This window comes from Lactuca saligna, chromosome 7 (genome assembly GCF_052625555.1).
Source record: "Lactuca saligna cultivar CGN05327 chromosome 7, ASM5262555v1, whole genome shotgun sequence".
NCBI classification, from domain to species: Eukaryota; Viridiplantae; Streptophyta; class Magnoliopsida; order Asterales; family Asteraceae; genus Lactuca; species Lactuca saligna.
Genome location: NC_136423.1, coordinates 53,340,744 through 53,346,795, shown reverse-complemented (window position 1 = coordinate 53,346,795; position 6,052 = coordinate 53,340,744). Strand labels below are relative to the sequence as shown.

The following is a 6,052-nucleotide window of genomic DNA, read 5'->3' as shown; positions in this document are numbered from 1 at the left end:
TTAGTAAGTTTCTAGTCTTGTAAAACTAGAGAAACCCTCTTTACTATTATTTGTTATTTTGTTTTTAGATAATTTTAGGAATTAGTTTAATTGCCGTTCCCTGAGTTCGATACCCTGCTTACTAGATCTATACCACAAATTGACATGTCCACTGCCTTTTGTGTGATTAATTTATAATTTGGAAGTAGGAATAAAACTAGTTGGTTAAACACACATCAAGTTTTTGGCGCCGTTGCCGGGGAACTGTTCAAAAATTAATTCTAATTTCTAGTTTTATCGATCATTTGTGTGAGATTTATCTGGCACAAAGTTATTTCTTAGGTAATTTAGTAATTAGGATAAGTTTTAATAATTTTCATTTTTTAGAAGATCAATTAGTATTTTACTGTTTTTGCTCTGAACTCGTCGAGTGCAATCGAAGCTACTCGGCGAATCCGTCGATGTTACACAGTTTCGTTTTTCATTTTATTTTTATTTTTTTACGCGTTTTTCTTGTTTTGGTTGCCGACATTACATGACCAGAGGATCCAACACACCCCTGGTCCTCCACTTGAAGACCCAAAATCCGCTTTAAAGAAAAACAAAGGAAAGGAGGTTGAAAGCTCTAATACACCTAAGAAGTCACCTGAGCTTGAAGACGTTTTTTAGGAAGAAAAAGAACAAGAAGCTAGGAAAGACAAGCAGTCGAAAGAGAGAAGAAAGCAAGTTAGAGAATATTGAAGATAATCCAAAAGAAGCTGAATTCGAATACAACTACGAAACCGAATACGAAGAAGAAAGCAAATTTGAAGGCGAACCAGCTAATCCCATGGCTAACATCGATGAAGTTCCCATGGGAGAATGGAAGAAAAAAATCTGCGACGATACTGGCCCGGGACTTGTGCAACCCGCAATTCCCGCAACTGCCACCTTTAAGCTTAAAGGTCACATACTTGCTCAACTAAATGAAATTCCCTTCTACGGAAAAGATCACGAAGATGCCTATAAACATTTGGATGAAGTCAACGATGTAGCTGATTATTTTAGTGCTCCAAATGTGCCTCACGAGAGCCAACTGCTTTGTATGCTTCTAGTTACATTTAAGGGTGCTGCAAAGGATAGGCTCAAGTCACTCCCTCCCGGATCCATCACTACATGGGCTAAGATGAAGGAAGAATTTATTGACCACTTTTGCCCACCTTCTAAAATAGCCAAGTTGAAGAAAGCTATTTTTAACTTTGAACAACAAGCTAGAGAATCATTATACGAGGCATGGGAGAGATACAAAAGTCTACTAAGGAATTGCCCACATCATGATCTTAATAACCAACAAGAATTATCTATTTTTTATTATGGGGTAAATGTAACTACAAGGCAGCTTGTTAACTCGCAAGGACCGCTCACAAAGAAGCCACCCCCGGTGATCAAGGAATTAATTGAGGAATTCTCTAAACACTCTAGAGAATATCATAACCCACGAAATGAAGTATGTAGGGGGTGGTGAACACTGTTAATGATAGCATGGCGACAATGATGGCTAAACTAGATAGTTTAGATCGAAGGATGACTAAGATGGATCAAACAATCCATGCTATTCGCGTTGGATGTGAGAATTCTAACGGACCCCATCTCACTAAAGATTGTGATTTGGATGAGAATGGAAACAAGAAAGCTCAAGTATTCTATTCAAGTGGCGATAAGTTTGATGATAATTGGCGAAAACCTAAAAATGAATGGCTCTCGTATGATGAGTATAAAATGACGAAGGAGGAGAAATACAAGAAAAAAGAATGGAGTTTCTATCAAAAGGAGGAGTCGGTTATGGAAAAGAGAGCTGATTTGGAAGATATATTCATAATATTTGTAACTGCATCCGAGAAGAGGCACAATGATACCGGCATTAAATAAAAGGAGCAACGAGTGATGCTTAAAGATCATCAAGCTATGATGAAAATTCAACAAATTTTTCTTAGGAATCAGCAAGCCTCCATTCATAACATTGAAAAACAGATAGGTTAGCTTGTGCAACAAATCAATCAAAGAATACCCGGTGAACTTCCCAGCAATACCGAAAAAATCCAAAAAGTGCGCATCTAAATGTGATAACCACTAATTCTGACAAAATTTTCACTCCTTTGACCTCTATTCAGAAGAAACCTAGTGAGGTGCAAACAGAAGAGGAAATTGAAAGGAATTTGAGCAAACCTGACTTGACTCGCCGAGTTGGCATCATGGACTCGACGAGTCCGAGAGCTGATGAGAAAATTTGTTCTCTTTTGAAATCCTACAGGCCCCCTTTGCCATTTCCAATCCAAGCCATACCAGATGAGCAGCTTCAACGGTATAGAAGGTTTATAGAGAAAGTGAGGAGTATGTGAAGATCTTCTCATCAAAGTCGATAAATTTGTGTTTCCAATGGACTTTGTAGTGCTTGACATGGAAGAAGACCCGGAAGTTCCAATCATTCTTGGAAGACCATTTTTGAATACCGTTTGTGCAATAGTCGATGTGTGCGAATCTACACTAACACTAAGGGTAAGGAATGATTCAGTGGTGTTTAAATCGGAACAAGAGAAAAAGAATGAAGGGATTAAAAACGGGGAAATTTCGTTAGGGGATTTGGATGATGAAGTGTTAGAAAGAGAGCTTGCACTTTTATAAGAAGAAAATCCAAACGAATTTCTATTACGTTATGAAGGAAATTTCGATGTTGGAGAAGATTTAAAGGAGATAGAAAGGTTTCTAGAGGGAGATGATTCAAAAGAAACAAAAAAAATTATGGAAACCTCATCGACTCGCCGAGTAGCATCGACTGACTCGATGAGTCCAATCGAGAAACTTGAAATTCATGAAGATCTTGTGTTGCTGCTTACAGGTTCCCTTTCTGGCTTTAACGTTCACACTTCTCCTGATCCTTTGGAAAGTCCAATAGAAAAGGCTGAAATTGTTGAAAATTTTAACTTCCAACACGCACAATTGGCTTACCTTGACACGATAATGAAAGAAGAAGCAATCCAGCTTGAAAAGAGGGTAAGTTTGGGGGAAAAAGAGAATTCAGGGGTTTGGAATGATGATGTGGATAACTCATCCTTTGATTCACTCATGGCTAATAGAGAGATCGAGTCAAAAACACTCAAAAGAACCAAACCTCGAGCCCGAGTTTCTACTAATTATGAAGTATTTGCATTTGAACCACCAGATTCTTTAGAAGGTGATGAAAGTAAGGAAGACTCCTTCATATCAAGTGATGATGAAGTGGCGACTGTACGGGAAATCGAGATTGACAAAGAGGGAGTACAAAAGATGGGTCCAAAGAACGGGGTAAAGAAGAAGAAGGTTGGGAAACGGATCAGTTATGCTATAGAAGAGGATGCTACGAGGAAGAGAAAAGAAGAATTGACACAGGCATATAAAAGAAAGATACATGCTTACAAGAAAAAGTTTAAACAACAAAAGATTAAGTGTGAATTCCCAATGGAGGAAAACGAAGAAACGTAGAGCGGGAAGGAGTCCAACTAACGACTCCTCAAAAAGAAGCGCTTAACGGGAGGCAACCCGTTGCTAGAGTTTTCTTTCTTTTACCTTTTTCTTTAGTTGTATTTTCGTTTTTAGGTTTTATTTATTTTCATCTTCCGAATTGTCAAAAATGACTACTTGAGGGTAAGCATGGTCTAAGTGTGGGGTGGGTTGGATGTATTTTTAAGCAGGAATCAAAATTATATCATATATATATATATATATATATATATATATATATATATATATATATATATATATATATATATCAATTTTTCAAATTAACGAGTGACTCGGAAAGTTGGGCGACTTACTTGACGAGTTAACTTGAAAGTCGGAATCGCAAAATCGCGACCAGACTCGATGAGTCGGACCCTGACTCGACGAGTCGATTTGATTTTACTGAAAAAATTTTAAAATTTTTACATATCTGTAAAATTAGGGCTTTTTACCCTAATTGGTAACCATTCCTCACTCATCCAGCCGACACTCGACATGCGCCTCCCTCTTTCTTCCCCTCTCTTTCTCTCTATTTCTCTATCAAGCAAGAAAGGAACATTGTCTTCACGGGGTCAGAGCTCAAGAGGAAGTGAAGGAGGTTTCCCTTGGTTGAATTTCCCACAAATCGAGTCCAATTCTACAATAACTAGGTGGAAGAAGAAGCTTGCAGAAATCCAGAAAAAGGAAATTTGTGTCCCCAACGCGATTGATTAGGAATGGCTGGGAAGAGTTCGTTACGAAGAGGAGTTGGTTCCTTATTTAGTCAAGATGTTTGTGCATAATGGGGAATCCATCACGTGTGATTGATGGAGTCACATCTTTCGTATCCAAGAGTCGATATATCAAGAGTTGTGCTTGGAATTTTTCTTCACAATACATTTTCGGGGTAGGGACGATTACTATAACCCCGGGAATATTACGTTTTGCCTTGGGGGTGAGGTTCATAATTGCTCTATGGTGGAATTAGCTTGGAGGTTGGGAATTTATGACCAACAATTGATTTATACGACTGCATTTGGTACCTTTTTGGAGCATTTCCATAAGGTATTCATGGATGGTGTCACAAGCACAAGTTGGTGGAACACTATTGCCAACAAAGTCTACATTCCCAAATCAGCCCAAGAGGGGAGTATACAATCACCTACACACCGTCTTCTTCATTGCCGTATTTCAAACACCGTTAACCAAAGAAAGGATGATGACAAGGTTTCTAACCTTGATGTATTTTATCTTTGGAGCATCATTACACCCCACACCTTTTGCAACATTCCATGGTGCGTGGCTTCATACATAGCTGAAGGGGCAGTCAAGGACAGAAAGACTTCAAAAATTAATGGTGGCATGTTTGTGACATGTTTAGCCCACTCTTATGGGTTGATGACTTGTGGCACTTGGAACTTAATGACAGTGGTTCCGACCCCTCCCTTTAATCCTATTCTTTTTCGAAGGGCTAGAATTATTAAGGATTGTGGATGGGGAAATTATTCTATTCCTGATGATGATGATGTGATAGGACCCGAGGAGTCGGATAGGAGAGTTAGGCAAAGATGCGGGCAAGCACCTCCCGATCCAACGATTATTCCAGTGGAAGATGAAATACCCCCGGAATGGTTTAATGTTGAAGGAAGGCAATATCAAGTTGATTTGGCAAGAGGAGTGAATTTTGCCAACCGGTCCTTCATCCAAATGTTTAATCACTTTAACATCCAACATATGGACAGAGGACAATTTCCTTATATACCAACTTGGGAGGAAAGGATAAGCGCAAGGCAAGCTGGAGCCGGTGGGAGCGGAGCAATGCATGATGATAATGATGAGGAAGAAGATGAAGATTGATTTATGTTTTATGTTTTGTGCTGAAAATTTTGTTTTGTCTTTATTTAGTTGTTTGTTGAAACTTCTAGTAATTAGGATTTTTTATTTCTCATGGTTTGTTTAGTGTCTTTTCAGAAGTTTGAAAATGGGTTGCTTACAAAGAGTCCCACGAGTAATAGGAGTTTCGAGTCTAGGAGGAAGTGAGAGTGAAGTTCAAGTATTGAATCTAGTCATGAGGAGCATTCACATTAGTCTAATTATTGAAGAGAAATATTTGATTTAATATGATTTTGAAGTGGTTAGTTTTTTATCAAAAAGACTTGGAGCAGAAAACAGAAAATTTTTCACCCAGCGACTGACTCATCGAGTGCATCTACTGACTCGACGAGTCCAAGTTTAAAAACATGAATTCTGCATTTTCACGACTCACTCGGCGAGTCGTATTCCCTACTCGGCGAATGTCTACGAATTTCACAACATAGCTTAAGGCTTGACGATTATATTCCCACAATAAGTTTTTTTTATCGAGAAGGTTCATTTCTAGAGATTTTTGAGAGTTTTTCCTGCATTTTTGGAGCTGTACCACATGATACTTGACGCCCAAGGCATGGATGAGCTGTTCCCATGTCTAAAGTCAGCTGAAGATGAAGTTTTCAATGAAGTAGATCAACCTCGCAACTACTATCCCAAGGCAGTTTGTTCTCATTCCCTTTTTACTTTATTTTCTTTATCATGCATAGTA

The 6,052-nt window shown here is 38.5% G+C and overlaps 1 non-coding gene across 1 annotated transcript; it reads right to left on the bottom strand.

Moving 5' to 3' along the window:
- Positions 1 to 1,192: 1,192 nt before the first annotated feature.
- Positions 1,193 to 1,299, bottom strand: LOC145007750 (small nucleolar RNA R71). Its single transcript, XR_013663118.1, has one exon. It is a non-coding gene; the product is annotated as a small nucleolar RNA R71 (small nucleolar RNA).
- Between the last annotated feature and the right edge of the window lie 4,753 nt (positions 1,300 to 6,052).